This window comes from Chlorocebus sabaeus, chromosome 10, assembly GCF_047675955.1.
Source record: "Chlorocebus sabaeus isolate Y175 chromosome 10, mChlSab1.0.hap1, whole genome shotgun sequence".
Lineage (NCBI taxonomy): Eukaryota > Metazoa > Chordata > Mammalia > Primates > Cercopithecidae > Chlorocebus > Chlorocebus sabaeus.
Window position 1 is genome coordinate 46,851,302 of NC_132913.1, and position 18,615 is coordinate 46,869,916.

At 36.3% G+C, this 18,615-nt stretch overlaps 1 protein-coding gene across 24 annotated transcripts in view; it reads right to left on the bottom strand.

Annotated features, from left to right (window-relative positions):
• The window catches only part of BAZ2B (bromodomain adjacent to zinc finger domain 2B), a 409,685-nt gene that overhangs the window by 363,220 nt on the left and 27,850 nt on the right, over positions 1–18,615 (bottom strand). For 23 of the 24 annotated variants that reach the window (XM_073019726.1, XM_073019727.1, XM_073019730.1 and 20 more), the window contains exon 3: positions 6,147–6,249. The gene's annotated coding sequence lies outside the window, so the exon portion shown is untranslated. Of the gene's footprint in view, positions 1–6,146; positions 6,253–18,615 lie in introns of all 24 variants that reach the window. The other variant, XM_073019732.1, reaches the window with a different exon arrangement.

Sequence of the window (18,615 nt, forward strand, 5' to 3'; positions counted from 1 at the left end):
GAATACAGGCGTGTACCACTACGCCCAGCTAATTTTTTGTGTTTTTAGTAGAGATGTGGTTTCACTATGTTGGTCAGGCTGGTCTCGAACCCCTGACCTCAGGTGATCCTCCCGCCTTGGCCTCCCAAAGTGCTGAGATTACAGGTGTGAGCCACCATGCACGGCCTGTTGCTAGCATGTGTGTGTGTTTTTTCGTTTTTGAGATGGAATCACACTCTGTCACCCAGGTTGGAATGCAATGGTGTGGTCTCGGCTCACTGCAACCTCTGCCTCCCGGGTTCAAGCAATTCTCCTGCCTCAGCTTCCCGAGCTGCTAGTATTACAGGCACATGCCACCACATCGGCTATTTTTTGTATCTTTGGTAGAGACGGGGTTTCACTATGTTGGCCAGGCTGGTCTCGAACTCCTGACCTCATGATCTGCTTGCCTTGGCCTCCCAAAATGCTGGGATTACAGGCATGAGCCACCGCACCCAGCTGCCTGTTACTAACTTTTAAGAAACTGTCAAACCGTTTTCTAAGGTGGATTACCATTTCACATGTCCACCATCAGTGTTTGCAAATTCTAGTTGGTGTACATCCTAAACAGCATTCCATATGGACATCTTTTTTTTTTTTTTTTTGGAGACGGAGTCTTGCTGTGTCCCCCAGGCTGGAGTGCAGTGGCGCGACCTCGGCTCACTGCAAGCTTCGCCTCCCGGGTTCACGCCATTCTCCTGCCTCAGCCTCCCGAGTAGCTGGGACTACAGGCGCCCACTACCGCGCCCGGCTAATTTTTTGTATTTTTAGTAGAGACGGGGTTTCACCGTGGTCTCGATCTCCTGACCTTGTGATCCGCCCGCCTCGGCCTCCCAAAGTGCTGGGATTACAGGCGTGAGCCACCGCGCCCGGCTATGGACATCTTTTTTAGTTTTAACAATTGTAATGTGTGTGAAATGGGTGTTTTTGGTTTTAATTTGCATTTCCCTGTTGACTAATGATGTTGGGCATAATTTCATGTGTTTATTTTCACATTCACATATCCTTTTATGATGTACCTAGGCAAAACTTTTGTTCATTTGTTAAATGGGTCACTTTCTTCTTGTTAGTGAGTTGTAAAAGTTCTGTTAATATCCTGCAAGCAGGAGAATGGCTAAACCCGGGAGGTGGAGCTTGCAGTGAGCTGAGATCCGGCCACTGCACTCCAGCCTGGGCGACAGAGCGAGACTCCGTCTAAAAAAAAAAAAAAAAAATCCTGCAAGCAAGTCCCAGTCCTTTGATATATATTTACAATATTGTTCCTCCATGCATTCACTGCATTTTCATTTTATTAAGTGTGTTTCCAAAGAGCAAAAAATTTAAATTTTGATCTTTAAAAAAAGGCCAATTTATTATATTTTCTTTTATGATTCACTTTTTTTTTTTTTTTTTTTTTTTTTGAGACAGTGTCTCGCTCTGTTGCCCAGGCTAGAGTGCAATGGCACAATCTTGGCTCACTGCAATCTCTGCCTCACTGGCTCAGGGGTCTTCCAACCTCAGCCTTCCAAGTAGCTGGGACTACAGAGGCATGCCACCACGCCTAGCTAAATTTTTGTATTTTTTGTAAAGATGGGGTTTCACCATGTTGCCCAGGCTGGTTTCAAATTCCTGGGCTCAAGTGATCCACCGACCTCAGCCTCCAAAGTGCTGGGATTATAGGCATGCGCCACCATACCCAGCTGATTCATACTTTTAAAATACTAAGAACAGGCCAGATGTTGTAATCCTAGCATTTAGGAGGCCAAAGTGGGTGGATTACTTGATGTCAGGAGTTCGAGACCAGCCTGGCCAACACAGCAAAACCCCGTCTCTACTAAAATGCAAAAATTAGCCGGGTGTGGTGGCACATGCCTGTAATCCCAGCTACTTGGGAGGCAGAGGCAGGAGAATTGCTTGAATTCGGAAGGCGGAGGTTGCAGTGAGCCAAGATCAGGCCACTGCACTCCAGCCTGGGCAACAGAGCGAAGACTCCATCTGAAAACAAAACAAAACAAAACAAAACACACATGGACACAGAGAGGGGAACATCACACACCGGGGCCTGGTGGGGGTTGGGGGGCAAGGGGAGGGATAGCATTAGGAGAAATACCTAATGCACGTGGGGCTTAAAACCTAGATGACGGGTTGATGAGTGCAGCAAACCACCATGGCACATATATACTTATATAACAAATCTGCATGTTCTGCACATGTATCCCATAACTTAAAGTATAATAAAAAAATTAAAAATAAAACTAAGAAAAATTTTCCCATTTCTAGATTGCAAAGATTTTTCTCCTGGTTTTTTTTTTTTTTTTTTTTCCCCTCAGTGATTTACAGTGTGAGGCTTTAGGTTTAAGTTTATAGTTCATTTTGAGGTTTTTTTCTTCAATATAAGATGGAATTAATAATAATTTCTCCCCCATTTTGGCAGTCAATTATATCAACATTTTATTGAAAGGACTCTCCAGCCAGGCATGGTGGCTAACACCCATAATCCCAGCACTTTGGAAGGCCAAGCCAGGTGGATCACTTGAGGCCAGGAGTTTGAGACCAGCCTGGCCAACACGGTGAAGCCTCATCTCTACTAAAAATGCAAAAATTAGCCAGGCATAGTGGCACCTGCCTGTAATCCAAGCTACTCAGGAGTCTGAGGCATGAGAATTGCTTGAACCCAGGAGGCGGAGGTTGCAGTGATGTAAGACTGTGCCACTGCATTGCAGCCTGGGTGACAGAGTGTGACTGTTTCAAAAATAAATAAATAAAAGACTCTATTCCCTCACTAAATTATCTCGGCATCCTTGGTGAAAATCAGTTAATTATATATGTGTGTGCCAGGCCTATTTTAAGATTGCATTCTGTTCCATTGTTCCACGGGCCTTTCATTTTGTCAATAACAAATAGTTATGATTACAACTTGAAGTCTTGAAATCTGGATAGGTTCTCCAATTTTATCATTTTAAAAGTAGGATTGTCTATCATTGGTTGTTTGCTTTTGTGCATTTTCACATTGATTTTACCATCAGCTTTTCATATTCTCTCAAAATGGTCTACTAAAATTTTAATTGAAATTATATTAGTTTTATTAATCAATTTCATTAGAAGTAACATGTCAACAATCTTGAGTGCTGTAATTCATGAACATGGTATATCTATTAAATTCAGTCATTTAAAAATTCTCTCATCAGTGTTTTATAGTATTCTGGGTAGAAACTGTAGATGTATTTTGTTATATTTATTCCTATTATTCTTTTGATGAAGTTTTAAAAAAATACCAATTGTTTGCTACTAGTATATAAAATATTCAACTCACTTTATATTAACCTTATATTCTTTAACATTGTTAATTCATTCATTTGTTCTAGTAGTTGCTTTTGCAGAGGGACTGTTTACTTTGTCCTTTAGGATCTTTATACATATTATTGCTGTTATTCTTTTGCCCTAATGCAATGTCTACAGCATTTGTTACAATGTTAAATATAAATGGTGAAAGAGGTCATTAGGTTATTCTTTCCATGTTTATTTTTTTATTTTATTTTATTTTTTTTTTTGGAGACAGTGTCTCTGTCGCCCAGGCTGGAGTGCAGTGGCGCGATCTAGGCGCACTGCAAGCTCCGCCTCCCGGGTTCACCCCATTCTCCTGCCTCAGCCTTCCGAGTAGCTGGGACGACAGGCGCCCGCCACCGCGCCTGGCTAAAATTTTGTATTTTTAGTAGAGACAGGGTTTCACCATGGTCTTGATCTCCTGACTTCGTGATCTGCCTGCCTCGGCCTCCCAAACTGCTGGGATTACAGGCGTGAGCCACCGCGCCCGGCCCATTCTTTCCATGTTTCTAATCCTTGGGGTAATATATTCCATCTTTCACTGCTATGTATGATGTTAATTGGGGGTTTTCCAGTATATACCCCTTTTCAGGTTAAGAAGTTCCCTATTATCCCAAGTTTACTGAGTTTATATAATGAATGCATGTTTAATTTTGTCTATTGCTTTCTCTTTTATCTCAATCATTTAGGTAGGTACATGTTTATTTTGTTTTTCTTTTCAAATAATCAGATACTGGTTTTGTCAGTTTTCTCTCATCTGTTTTTTGGGTGATGGATTTCTGTTCTTATCTTTATTCCTTCTTCCTTCTACTTAGTTTAGGTTCAATTTGCTTTTCCTAGTCTAGCTTCTTAAAATCTCAAGTCATTAATTTTAGAGCTTTGTTTTCTAATTTAAGAAATTGAAATGGGCTCACGCCTGTAATCCCAGCATTTAGGGAGGCCGAGGCAGGCTGATCACTTGAGGTCAGGAATTTGAGACCAGCCTGGACAACATGGCAAAACCCCATCTCTACTAAAAATGCAAAAATTAGCTGGGCATGGTGGTGCATGCCTGTGATTCAGGCTACTCGGGAGGCTGAGGCAGGAGAATTGCTTGAACCTGGGAGGCGGAGGTTGCAATGAGCTGAGATCGTGCCACTTCATTCCAATCTGGGCAACAGAGCAAGAGACTCTGTCTCAAATTTAAAAAAGAAAAAAAAAAAAAGAAAGAAATTGAAGCTATGTTACCCTTTAAGCACTGCTTTATCTACATTCCTCAAATTTTGATCTGTTGTATTCTCATTATCACTCCCTTCAAAGTATTTTCTAATTTCCTTTTTGCTTTCTTCTTTGTCCTATTTTTTATTTGGTGGCGGTGTTAAGTTTCAAAATATTTGGTATTTTCCTATCTTGTCATTGATTTTTAATTCTGTTGTGGTAAGAGAACTGCATAATTTCATTCCTTTTAAATTTGTTGTTTTGTTTTATTGTCTATCATATGGTCTCTCTTTGAGAATATACCATGTGAACCCCCAAAAAATATGTATTTGGCAGTTATTTAGGTATAGTATTCCAAATGTATCCATTAGATCAAATCGGTTCAAATCTTCTATGTCTTTACAGGTTTTTTTTTTCAGTTGTTCTATCAATTACTGAGAAGGAGGTGTTAAAATCTTCTACCATGATCTCAATTTTTGCTTCATGTATGTTTAAGTTGCTGTTACACAGGCATTTGTGATTATGTTTTCTCAAATTGTGCCTTTTATCATGATGAAATATCACTCTTTACCTCCGATAATACTCTCAGTCTTAAAAGCGATTTCATCTGATGTTAATATAGGTGCTTCCTCTTTTTATGCTGTTTACCTGGTATAGTTTTGTCTATTCATTTACTTCCAACATATTTGTATTTTTAGGCCTAAGATAAATCTTTTGTAGGAAGTATAGTTTGTTCTTTCATTTATATCTGCTCTAACAATCTACCTTTACAGTTTAGTATTTAGATGTTTAATATTTAATGTGATTATTGTTATCACTGAATTTCATTTAATAATTTTATTACTTGGCTCGATTATCTCTATGTGTTGTTGCAGTAGTTCCTGTTGTTCTTTCTTTCCTCTTTTTTTTTTTTTGAGATTGAGTCTTGCTCTGTCACCCAGGCTGGCGTGCAGTGGTGTGACCTCGGCTCACTGCAACCTCTGCCTCCTGGGTTCAAGTGATTCTCCTGCCTCAGCCTCCCGAGTAGCTGGGATTACAGGCATGCACCACCATGCCTGGCTAATTTTTGTATATTCACTAGAGATGGGGTTTTACTGTGTTGTCCAGGCTAGTCTCAAACTCCTGACCTCAAGTGATCCACCCGCCTCGGCCTCCCAAAGTGCTGGAATGACAGGCGTGAGCTACCTCTTTTCTACTTTTTAGAAAGATAATTTAAATACTCCTTAGTATGGCATTTTAACAATTCTATTGGCTCATGAACTGTACCTCTTTGTATTTTATTTTTAGCGATTTCTGTAAGGATCACAATATACATCTCTAATCTTCCAGAGTTCAAGCAGAACACTGTATCTCTTCTCTTCATGTAAAATATATACACCTTGTAAGCATATAGGTCCCTTTAATCACCTGCCCCCTTGCCACATACCATACATTGTTATAGTTTTATGTATTTTATAGTAGTCGTATAAATTACTTTTATTGTATATTAACAATGTAAATATGTATTAATCTACATACACTGAAAACTCCAAAACTCCAATGTTATAATTTTGTTTTAAATACCCAAAGGTCATTTTAAAGGACTTAAGAGGATAAAAATAGTCTTTTATTTTTATCCAGATATTTACCATTTCTGATGTTCTTCATTTGCTCCTGAAGATCCAAGTTTTCTCTTAGTATCATTTCCTGTTCACTTGAAGAACTTCCATTATCATTTCTTGTAGTATAGGTCTGCTGGAGACAAATTTCTCTTAGTTTCCCATTTGTAAAATTGTCTTAATTTTGCCATCATTTCTGAAGGATACTTCCACTGGACACAGAATTCTGGAATGACTGATTTATTGTTTCAGGTTTTAAGATGATTTATACTGTCTTCTGGCCTCTACGTTTCCTGACGAAAAAATGTTGGTCTTCAAATTATTGTTCTTTGGTATGTAAAGCAAACATTTCTCTGTCTGCTTTCATAATTTTTTCTTTATCTTAGGTTTCAGATTATAAGTGTGTCTAGGCCTGCTTTTCTAAGAATAGTACTCATGGTTCTAAACTGCACCTCAATATGCCTCATCCCTTGATTTTGTCAGGTCAAATATATTGATCCTTTAAATCTGGCCCTCCCTTACTATCTTCACTCATAAGCTGTCAAGGTTGATGTTCAGAACTGCTGACTTACTGGTTAATGTTTTATAATTCATTTGGGTCACTGGAGCTCCTTGCAATACTTTTGTTCTCCCAAAGAACCATTTCAAATAATAAAAAAAAAATGCATGCAAGGGTGATATACATTAAGATAGAAAATAATTGGTAGCTATACAGGACATAAATAATTAATTCTTTCTAGAAGGTAGTACCTCAAATACTTTTAAAAGTGAACCCAGAGAGGCAATGTTTTTAAAATGAGTTTAAATATAAATATCTCAATTTTAAAAATAAGAGATCAGGTACAACAGTTATTTATTGGGATTATTTCACCAATTAGACAAAAAATAATAATTGTCCCATCCTGCTGAAGTTTTCAGAGGCCTGGTCAGTCAATAAATATGAACTCTTTCTGCTCAGGAATACTCAGTATATTGGTCAAACTAGCAGAAATAGTTTATGTATTCTTAATAAATAATCTGATATATTTATATAATGAAGACCAAACACTAGAGATGCTCAAGCTAATGGCCTTTCAGATTTGGATAGCATGTTGTTTTTCCCTCTAATGGCCACTTCTCATGGATATATAATTTTTAATCATATCAACAAATTCCTTTATAAAACAACTAATCCTAACTGTATGTAATATTGTTCCACAACTCTTAGAATAGTTCTCTTGGGAGCCGCTCAAGAATACAACCATGTTGTCAAACTTTAGCGTGACTTGAAAATTCTTCACCTCATTTTCATCCCAGAAACATTTTGCTTCTTTTTTCCTTTGTGTACATATTGTTATGTTATATTAGGCATTATTATTTCATTTTCCATGTAAACATTCTAAACTTTTGTATAAAGTTTATATTAGGCATTACTATTTCATTTTCCATATAAACATTCTAAACTTTTGTATAAGATGTAAGAACAGTTTTCTAGTTGCAACAAAATAATAATTTTGTTTTAGAATATAAGCCTGCTTATAATCAATTGAGACAATTAGGATTTATGGTACACATTTCAAAAATGTTGAAGAGGAAGTGGTGTCAACAACCATGAATGTATTTAAGGATTTTATTTTAGCTAATTTATACCAGTCAGTCGCATAAACACACAGATTGTAATGTTTTAGTTGTTAAATCCAATGGATCTCACCCAAATAAACGATGTTCAACAATGGCCAATATTGTCTTTTTCTTCCCCATAAATCTCCCAAGTTGGAAAGATAAAAAGAAGACAAAACTATGCAATTTTCATGAAAATAGAAAGTAAACAACACCACATCCTGTACAGAATCCTGGGGCCTTAGAATCCTCATGGAAATACAGTTGCCAGTGATGCTAACCAGAGTGAAGGTTTTTCCAGATATAAGCAGCATCTACTTTATACTTTTGGAGAGAGGGAGGTGTTACGGCTTCCTGACTCCTCCTCCTGAATAGACAGAAGACCAGTGAGGAAGAATAAGATTCTAAAAACTGACAAGTATAGATTTAGAAATTTAGTATGCAGTAAAGGGCTTATCTCAGAAGACTAGAGGAAAAATGGACTTTTAAATAAATAATGTTGGGATAACTAGATAGCTATTTGGAAAATGATATATCTGGATCAATTTTGCATACTATACATATGCATACACCCCAAGTAGACCTAAGTTCTAAATGTAAAGTATGAAATGATACCAAGAGTGAAAGAAAACATATATTAATTTCTTTATAACTTAGGTATTGAGAAAGACTTTATATAAATGACTCAAACTCCAGATTCATTAAAAGAAAATATTGACAAATCTGTTACATAAAAATGAAAAACTTCTGCATGGCAAAAAACATCGTAAGTAAAGTCCAAAGACAAATGATAAGCAGGGAGGAAATACTTGCAACATAAACTATAGGTAATAGGCTAATATTCCTAATATATAAAGAACTCTTAGATAACCAATTAAAAACTCTAAAATCCCAACAGAAAAACAGGCAAAAAAATTAAACAGATGATTCAGAAAAATAATATGAAATGGCTCTTAAACATATGAAAATACATTCAGCTTCACTTTCATGAGGCAAATGTAAATTAAAACTACACTAAGATACCATTTCTCACCTTTAGACCAGTAAAAACTCCAAAGTTTGACAATTACTCTGTTGGTGCAGCTGTGAGGAAATAGGAACTTAACCATTGCTGGCAGGATATAAAATACTATAATCTCTATAGGGAAGAATTTGGCAATGTCAAACAAACTACAAAGGTGTTTATCCTTCGATTTAACAATTCCATTTCTGGAATTTACCCTGAATATACAACTCTAAATGTATAAAAATATGTATGTACAAAGTGATGAATTGCAGCATTATTTGTAATTGAAAAACACAGGAAAAACACATAAATGCTTTTACATTAGTAGGTTAAACTATGGACACCCACACACTGTACATCACAAATTATGTAGCTGTAAAAAAAAAAAAAAGAAGATCTCTATGAACTGATAAAAATATATCCAGGATATATTAGCCAAAAATCAAATAAATCAAAACTATAAAAAAGTACATAGAGTAGCTGTCTTTTCTGAAAGACATAAGAAGAATATATAATTACATATGAAGATATACATATTTTTGCACACACACAGAATGAAAACCAAGAAGCAAAACAAACAAACAAACCCTCTAGAGGAATGACAACCAGAAATGAAAAAAACTAGTTATCTAAAGCAGGCGAGTGAGAGAGGGACAGAAGAGGGAATGACAGTTCATTGATTATATATTTTTGTACAGTTTTTATTTAAGAACATTTAAGAGTAAATGATATAATTAATTTTTTTTTAATTTAAAAGAACAGGGATCAGATGCAGTGGCTGATACTTGTAATCCTAAGCACTTTGCAAGGCTGAGGTGGGCGGATTGCTTGAGCCAAGGAGTTCAAGACCAGCCTGGGCAATATGGTGAAACCTTGTCTCTACAAAAACAACCTGAGTGTGGTGGCATGTGCCTGTAGTCTCAGTTACTCGGGAGTCTGAGATAGGAGGATCAGCTGAGCCCACTAAGTGAGGGCAGCAATAAGCTGTGATCACACCATTGCACTCCAGCCTGGGCAACGAAGTGAGACCCTGTCTCAGAAAAGAAAGACAGAAAGACAGAAAGACAGACAGAAAGACAGAAGGAAGGAAGGAAGGAAGGAAGGAAGGAAGGAAGGAAGGAAGGAAGGAAGGAAGGAAGGAAAGAAGGAAAGAAAAAAAGAAAGAAGGAAAGAAAGAAGGAAAGGGAAAGGGAAAGGGAAAGGGAGAGAGAAGAGAGGAGAGAGGAGAGAGGAGAGAGGAGAGGAGAGGAGAAGGCTGGGTGCAGTGGCTCATGCCTGTATTCCCAGCACTTTGGGAGGCTGAGGTGGGCCAATCACTTTAGGTTGGGAGTTCGAGACCAGCCTAGCCAACATGGTGAAACTGTGTCTCTACTAAAAAATATAAAAATTAGCTGGGCATGGTGGCATGTGCCTGTAATCCCAGCTACTTGAGAGGCTGAGGCAAGAGAATCACTTGAACCTGGGAGGCGGAGGTTGCAGCGAGCCGAGATTGCGCCATTGCAGTCCAGCCTGGGCCACAAGAGTGAAGCTCTATCTTAAAAAAAAAAAAAAAAAAAAAAAAAAAAAAAAAAAAAAAGAATGGGGAAAACCTAAAGGTGAATACCTGAAGAAACAAATAAATATAAGGATTTTTGAATAAATAATATGGCCATGTAGAACAAGGAAAATAACTAATCCAAATAATTTCTGAATACAGTGTTTGAAGTATATGACTTTCACTGGAAAATAAAGAGAAATGCAAAAATTTCTTGAGCTGTACCTTAAAAGTCTATTGTTTGTAATGACATTGGAGCAGCATTTTTGTATGATTTTGTCTTTGTTGCAGCATTAAGCAAATGAGTAAACATATAAAATGCTCTTGGGGAGCCAGAGTACCTTACTGGCAGAGAAGGAACACACAAATACAGAACTGGGGAAGACAAGACAGAATCCTCTCATTTTAGACTGGAATAAGACTTATTATAAGCTGGCACAGTGGCTCTTGCTTGTAATCCTAGCACTTTGGGAAGCCTAGGTGACAGAATCACTTGAGGCCAGGAATTTGAGACTGTCTCTATTATAATAAGTAAATTAAAGAGGCAATAAAATATTACATTTTTTTAAGTTATCAACACATCACACTTCTTCAGTTAAAAAAAAAGGCACAACAGAATACAATTTAACAAATGTTAAATGAGCCCATTAACTGTAAAAATCCTCTGATTCCTGAATCATAGATAGGAAAAATTTGTATACTTTAGTGAAAGTATTAACTATTTCTGGTGAAGATAGGATATGAGGGAATAAGTTTAAGGTAAAAATGTGATAGCAATGTATGTAGAGCTTTATAAAGGGAAACCTCTCCAGTTATAGAATTGTGAAACCCAAGAAAGACAATCTGAAGAAATATTAACAAAACAGATCAATTTTTTTTTGGAGATAAAGTACAATTTTATCTAAAATAATGTACAGAAAATGATTCTCCAGATTTCCCCAACTGATTTCATAATTATCTACCTATTTTCATATTTCCCCATATATCACCTCTTTAGAGAATATAACGAAATCCCAGCTTTTCTATCTGAAAGGTTTCAATTACCTTTCTTTTTTTTTTTTTTTTTTTTTTTTTGAGACCGAGTCTCACTCTGTCACCCAGGCTGGAGTGCAGTGGCATGATCCTAGCTCACTGCAACCTCCATCTCACAGGCTTAAGCTAAATCCTCCCACCTCAGCCTCCCAAGTAACTGGGGATACAGGCGCACCCCACTACGTTCGGCTAATTTTTTTTTTTTTTTTTGAGATGGAGTCTCACTCTGTCGCCCAGGCTGGAGTGTAGTGGCGAGATCTAGGCTCACTGCAACCTCTGCCCCCTGGGTTCAGGTGATTCTCCTGCCTCAACCTCCCGAGTAGCTGGGATTACAGGCGCCTGCCACTGCACCCAGCTAATATTTGTATTTTTAATAGAGACAAGGTTTCACCATCTTGGCCAGGCTAGTCTTGAACTCCTGACCTCGTGATCCACCCGCCTCGGTCTCCCAAAGTGCTGGGATTACAGGTGTGAGCCACTGTGCCTGGCCTAGGCTATTTTTTTTTTTTTTTTTTTTTTAGTACAGACGAGGTCTCGCTATGTTGCCCAGGCTGGTCTTGAACTCCTGAACTCCAGCAATCCTCCCACCTTAGCCTCCCAAACTGCTGGGATTACAGGTGTGATCCACCATGCCTGGCTTCAATTATCTTTTCTGAATAAGGTATCTTATAAACTTACTAATATTAGTGGCTTGGTTCTTTGTGATACTTCACAACTATTTGTATATATGCACACACCACTATTCATGGTATTATATTTCTCCTAATGACAATAGTAAACCTTTACCATATTAAATTTTCTCATTCAAGTGGAAAAATTAAAACATATAGTCATTTTAAGCTGAGCACGCGGTGGGTGCCTGTAGTCACAGCTACTTGGGAGGCTGAGGTGAGAGGACTGATTGAGCTCAGTGGTCCAAGTCCAGCCTGGGTAACACAGTGGTATCTAATGCGCGCGCGCGCACACACACACACACACACACACACACAGAGTTGTTTTAAAGTTGAGTAATTCAAGGCAAATTCATAAAGACAGAAAGTAGATTAGAAGCTACCAGAGACTGGGTGCAATAGGGAGTTATTGCTAAATGATTACAGAGTTTCTATTTGTGGTGATAAAAAAGTTTTGGAAACAGTGGATGGTTGCACAATAGTGTGAATGTACTTAATGCTACTGAGTTATAGGCTTAAAACGAGTAAAATGGTTAAATTTATGTTACATAAGTAACATATATATATATATATATTACAATTTTTAAAAATTGAGTCATCAATTTAAATAAAATTGTCAGCCCTTATTGGACAGAAGTCCTGTATTGTGCTGAAAGGGAATCTTCAACAGTGATAATGATGGATAAAGATTAAAGCTTATATAATTACCAACGAACACATATATTTGCTTGAAAAGTAATAAAATATACAGTTACATGATAAAAATTCTCAAGAAAAAATTTGAACTCCTGAGAATACACAGCTTCCTTCATTTTAAAGAGGAAAAAGTCTACAAAAACAAAAAGCCTTGTCCTTTTCTAATATTTTTTTTCTAAACTCTTTAAAAGACTGAATACAACACAATGATATTTTGTTTCAAATCTTTGTTTTAAAGAAATCCTTAATATTTTGTGTAACTATGCTTTTGCTAATTATAGGTAGAAGACTTAAAATAATAAGTCATGAAATTAATATAAGTTTTTAAAGTATGTTTTAAAAGAGGCAAGTGATCATTCACTAATTTTTATGGTATCAAAGACAGGGGCAGAAAAACCCAGGAGAAAAAAATTGCACTGTGTCTTAAGTGCTACATTTTATTTCTAATTTTGTATTTATCATTAAACATCTGTGAGGACAAAATACACTTATAAAACAAATAACGCCACATATTGCAACAATGGAGAGTCATTCAAAGACAGTCATTTGAAGTCATTCATATTTGGGTTTCACAATATGCTATTTGAGTATAGAGGACTTCATTCTTAGTTTAGAAGCTTAATTTTCCCAAATGCAGATTACTATAACATTTAGGAAGATAAAAACAAGTGGATTTGTTCTTTGTTTTCTTCCCTCTTTTCTGGGAATTACACTTAAAGCTGCACCAAGTTACTTCAGAGGACCAGAAACAAATGCTGTATTGTTTACATCCCCATCTAGTGGTCTTACATTTCTGTTCTGCATAGTATTCAAAAAATAAATACTTAAAGATGAAAACTTAAAAAAAATTATCTGACAAAAATTAACACAAACCAAAACTTTACAGCTATGAGAAATACTATTATGTTACCTAGTCTCATGCTATTACAATTAGAATGGAATGGAATGGCAGAGACTATGTGAAGCCACTAGAAAAAACAAGGAGCATTTTTCTGGAGCATCTATTTTACGTACCGCTAAATAATTTAAAACATTTTATGTTAATGCAAACATAGTCTGGAATAAAATGTTTTATTAGTATTTCAGTTTGAGAAGCACAGGGCACAAACTTCTCATTCCATTGAAAAAGAACCTAATAACTTGAGCAATTAAGTTACTTGATCAAGTTCCCTCAACCAGACCATAATAGAGCAGTATCAATAATACAGATATTTTATACTTTTTACATTACAAAATACAAATACTGAATACCAATCCCAAGTGTCTAATTGCAATATACTTTATTCTTTGCACATAGTTTCTTAGACATTTTATTCTAACTTCCAGAATTTCCTTTTTACTTCATATCACAGCACACTTACAACCTGTAAAGTGTGCTTCATACACAGCACACTTATAACCTTATACTAATAGTACTATTTTCCATTCTAGTGGTGCATGCCTATAGTCCCAGCTACTCGAGAGGCTGAGATAGGTAGGACTGCTTGAGCCCAGGAGTTAGGGGCCAGCTGGGGTAATAGTGAGATCACCTTGTGTCAAAAAAAAAAAAAAAGTATTATTCTACAATTTTTTCCTAAAATTGACTTAAAATTATGAAACTGATTTGATGGTGGGAGAGGTAAATAGTTCTGTAAACTTAAAAACATATACAGATTTATGTAACTACCACCACAATCAGGATAAAGAACACTTCTATGACACACACCTCCAAAATCCCTTGTACTATTACTTTTGCAGTTTCACAATCCCTAACCCCTGATAACTACTGATCTGTTTTCTAACAATATATGTTTGTCTTGTCAAGAATAGCTTATAAATGGCATGATACAGAAGCAACCTTTCTGAGAATAGTTTCTATTCTGCATGACTTTGAGATTCACTACTCAAGATGTTGAATGTGGGTTCATTCCTTTTTTTTCTTCTGACTCTGTTAAAGGTGACATGCTTTTTTATTGCTGAGCAGCATTCCAGAGTATATTATATACTATGTGGTCATATATAGAATAGTATAGTATAAAGTTTATAAAAATAAAATAAAAATAGCAGAGTTTGTTTATATATTCAGCCATGGAAGAACATGTGGGTTGTTTTCTGTCTTAGGTGATTATGAATAAAATGGCCATAAGCATTTGTATCTAGGTTCTCTTCTATTAAATAATTTTTAAATGTAGGTGATTTAACATTATAAGTCTTTCCTAATTCTGACCTTTATACAGAATGTGATATGAAAATGTAACTTCCATAAAAGTAATAATTTAAAAAAATGCTTCCAATGCCTAAATTACTTCATCACTATTCAGGAATTGGCATTAAGAAGACAATTATTCACATTTATATACGAGAAAAGTGAAATAGGAAAATTAAACTTCTTTTAAACATGAGAATATATAATAATTTACTTAAAAACCTAGGAAGGAAATGCCAAATACTTGGGCCACTATTCCCTCTTTCTCTGCCCATGGCATACATCAAAAATCATTCAAAGTGCACTTTGCTTTGTTGATGCAGCCTCAATGCTCAATGCATAGTTCTAGGCAGTAATTACTACATAATCAGAGTTGGGACTCCCATTGCGATGAATTTTGTATCTCTGGCTTAGGAAAAATTATTCTCAATAAACTCTAATCTATGAAAATTATTTTCGCTTTAAGGAAAAAATTACGTTCTGTAACATTCTTAATCCTACGCTTATTACGTTAATAAGGTGTGATTTTTTACAAGACTGAGCAAGAAAAACTGCTGGGGTAGTTCTGGACTGCCATCGGTTAGTACTAGAACAAAATCCAATGTGCACAAGAGAAAAAAGTATAATCTTACAAAAAGGAAAGCAAGGACAAAGAAGAAAAGAAGATGAAGATTACAACCTGTTAAGAAATTGAAAAATCTTTTTTATTATCCACTGCGTTAAGCTAATTCTTTGAGCTTTGTGTCTTGTACTTACTTGACAATAAATCTGTGCTTTTATGTCTTCATACTACCTATTTGTTAGATACCAGGGTTAGATTCTGATAGAATAAGTATATACATGGATTTATTTCCTATATTCCAAAATAGATTAAAATGTCAAATAAAATTTTAAAGTAGAAAACCAAAAGGTACAATCAGGTTCAAAGTCAAAACAAACATATGGACCAAAAACTGAAGAGTAATACAAATTAATGAATGGGTTGTTACCCTGGGCACGCTAGTCTCCAGTTCAAAAGCAGGCAGTGACAGCAGCTGAAAATTCAGCCTCTGTGGAGAAATGCTCACTGAATATGCTGTATGTGATAATAAGGGTTCAGAGACAGGCTCACTATTTGAAACTACAGGTAGCTGCAGGACAGGAATAATATGTATTCCTTGTATATATTCCTTATCCTTATTCCTGTCCTTTGCAGTAGGGGCTGTTACCCCCTATTGCAAAATAAGGCTACAAAATGTGCTACCAACCTATTGCCTGGGCTCCAGTTCTGTGGAGTTACATTGGCTCAGCAGACAGGAAGACAAAAATATAGCTCATGATCATGCCTGTCAGGATGAGCAGTATCCCTAAATAACATGACAGTGTAACAGCTCTGAAATGATGACACAAAACCCATTCATAGACTGGGGCAAGACTTGGGTAGAGGTAACCTCAAAATTGCTAGGGAAAGACTTCTGAGTATAGATCAAGAAGTAAAGGAGAAAGGGGGGAAAAGAAAAACTTTAAAATTTCCTTCTACTTAAAACAAGCCAGCTAAATTCCAATACCGTAAGTTTTACCATAAGAGAAATACCATGTCTTACCATAAGAGAAAATCTTATGGTAAAATTTACCATAAGAGAAAATTACCATAAGAGAATATCTCATGGTAAAACAGCTATCAAAATTAATAATCAGAACACTAGTTTACTATAAAAAATAATTTTATACAAATCTGACAGATTTTAAAAATCAGTATTTAAGTGTTTAAGATGTTCAGAATAATAAAGAATTCACATTCATCAAAAAAGATAACAAATTATAACAATCAGGTAGAAATGACACAATACATAGATATGAAAAAGAAACAGACCAGACACAGTTTGACCAAAAAACAAAAAGAAGGAAAAAGAAACAAATCGACATCTTAGACAAGAAAAACATAGTCACTGAAATAAAAACCTTAACAGATCTGATAAATGCTAGATTGAAAGAGAGAATTACTATATCGAAGGGCAGTTTTATCAGTTTGGATAACATACAGTCAGGGTTACACCCAAAACATTTGAAACTAGAAGGCAAGAGAGTCTACTAATATTGTTCAAACATCCAGAACGGAGTGCAGAAAGGAGAATGCTGAAGTAAATGTGGGGGAGACAATAGAAGATACCGTGCACAGAAGCTCTTGGCTATGCAAAATAGCAGAGCCAACTATGTAGGGGCATTGGGTGAGGCGGGGGCAGAGAATGCTGATTATTTCATATAACGAGAAGATAGAACAGTTCCAGGGTTGACTAATTCATCAACTCAATAATAGAATACCAGCTCAACTTCTCTACAATTTCCTCTGTTTTCTTCTTGGCTGCAGCAGTTCCAAACACTACATTCTCTTGAAATTATTCCAGAAGAGGAAAAAAAGCACCATTTCTTCTCGTGCATCTGTTTTAGAGATAAAACCATACACACACACGCGCGCACACACACACACACACATATTTCTACGAGTCCTCCCAGCAGACTTTCCCTTACATTGTCCTTTTTTTTTTTTTTTTTTTTTTTTTTAAACTCTTTGATATTTTTGGCTAACTGTATAAGAATTCGGAGTGCATTCCCTCCATGGAGCATTATTATTTATGCTCTATTTACTTGTATAGAGTTGCCATCTGTATTATACTTTCGACAAATGTATAGACTTTCCAAGACACCAAGCAGCATGTCTAATGTATGTTTTTTTTCTTTGGGTAAACACGTTCTGAACGAAACATTTCTTTAAAATTTAGTCAGGTTTATTATAGTACAACTAACATACAGCACGTTCACACAATTTTTTTAAGAGATGGGTTCTTGCTATGCTCTCCAGGCTGGTCTCAAACTCCTGGGCTCAAGCAACCCTTTCACCTCAGCCTCCTGAGAAACTGGGACTACAGGCATGCACCACCATGCTTAGCTAAAATCACACTTTTTAGCATATTGTTTTATAAGTTATAACAGAGTTATAACCACCACCACAACCAAAATATAGAACAGTTTCATCACTCCAAAATATTCCCTTATGCCCCTTTGTAGTTGTGTTAGTTTTCTTGTTGCTCCTATAAAAAATTGCCATAAACTTAGTTCCTTAAAATAACACAAACATAGTTCCTCATATCAGAAGTGTGAAATGAATTGTATGAGGCTAAAATCAAGGTGTTAACAGGGCTGGTTCCTTCTGGAAGCTTCAGGGAAGATATCTGTTTCTTATTCCTTTCAGCTTCTAGGGACTGCCAGTATTCCTTGGTTCCTGGCTACATTACTGCAATGTGTGCTTTGTCTTCATATTGCCACCTTCTCCCCTATTAACACTTTTTTCTCTTTAAGTATCTTTGTGATTAAATTCAGAGCTTACTTAGATAATCCAAGACAACTGCTGCCCCATCTCAAGATTTTCAGTCATATCTACAAAGTCTTTTTTGCTCTATAAGGTAACACTTTCAGGTTTTAGAAATCAGAATGTAGATATCTCTGGGAGGCCATTATTCAGCCTACACAGTAGGCAACTCCTCTGTCCTCCAGCTGCTGGCAACCACTGCTGTTAGTCCTGTCCTATTTTTATCTTTTCCAGAATGTCATATAAATGCAATAATTACAGTAAGCAGTCTTTTGGGTCTGGCTTCCTTCACTTAGCATAATACACATGAGATTCATCCATGCTGTTGTATTTATCAATAGTTTGTTCTTTTGTACTACTGAATAATTCCACTGCATGGATGTCCCACACTTTAACAATTCAAAAGTTGATGAGTATTTGTGCTGTTTAG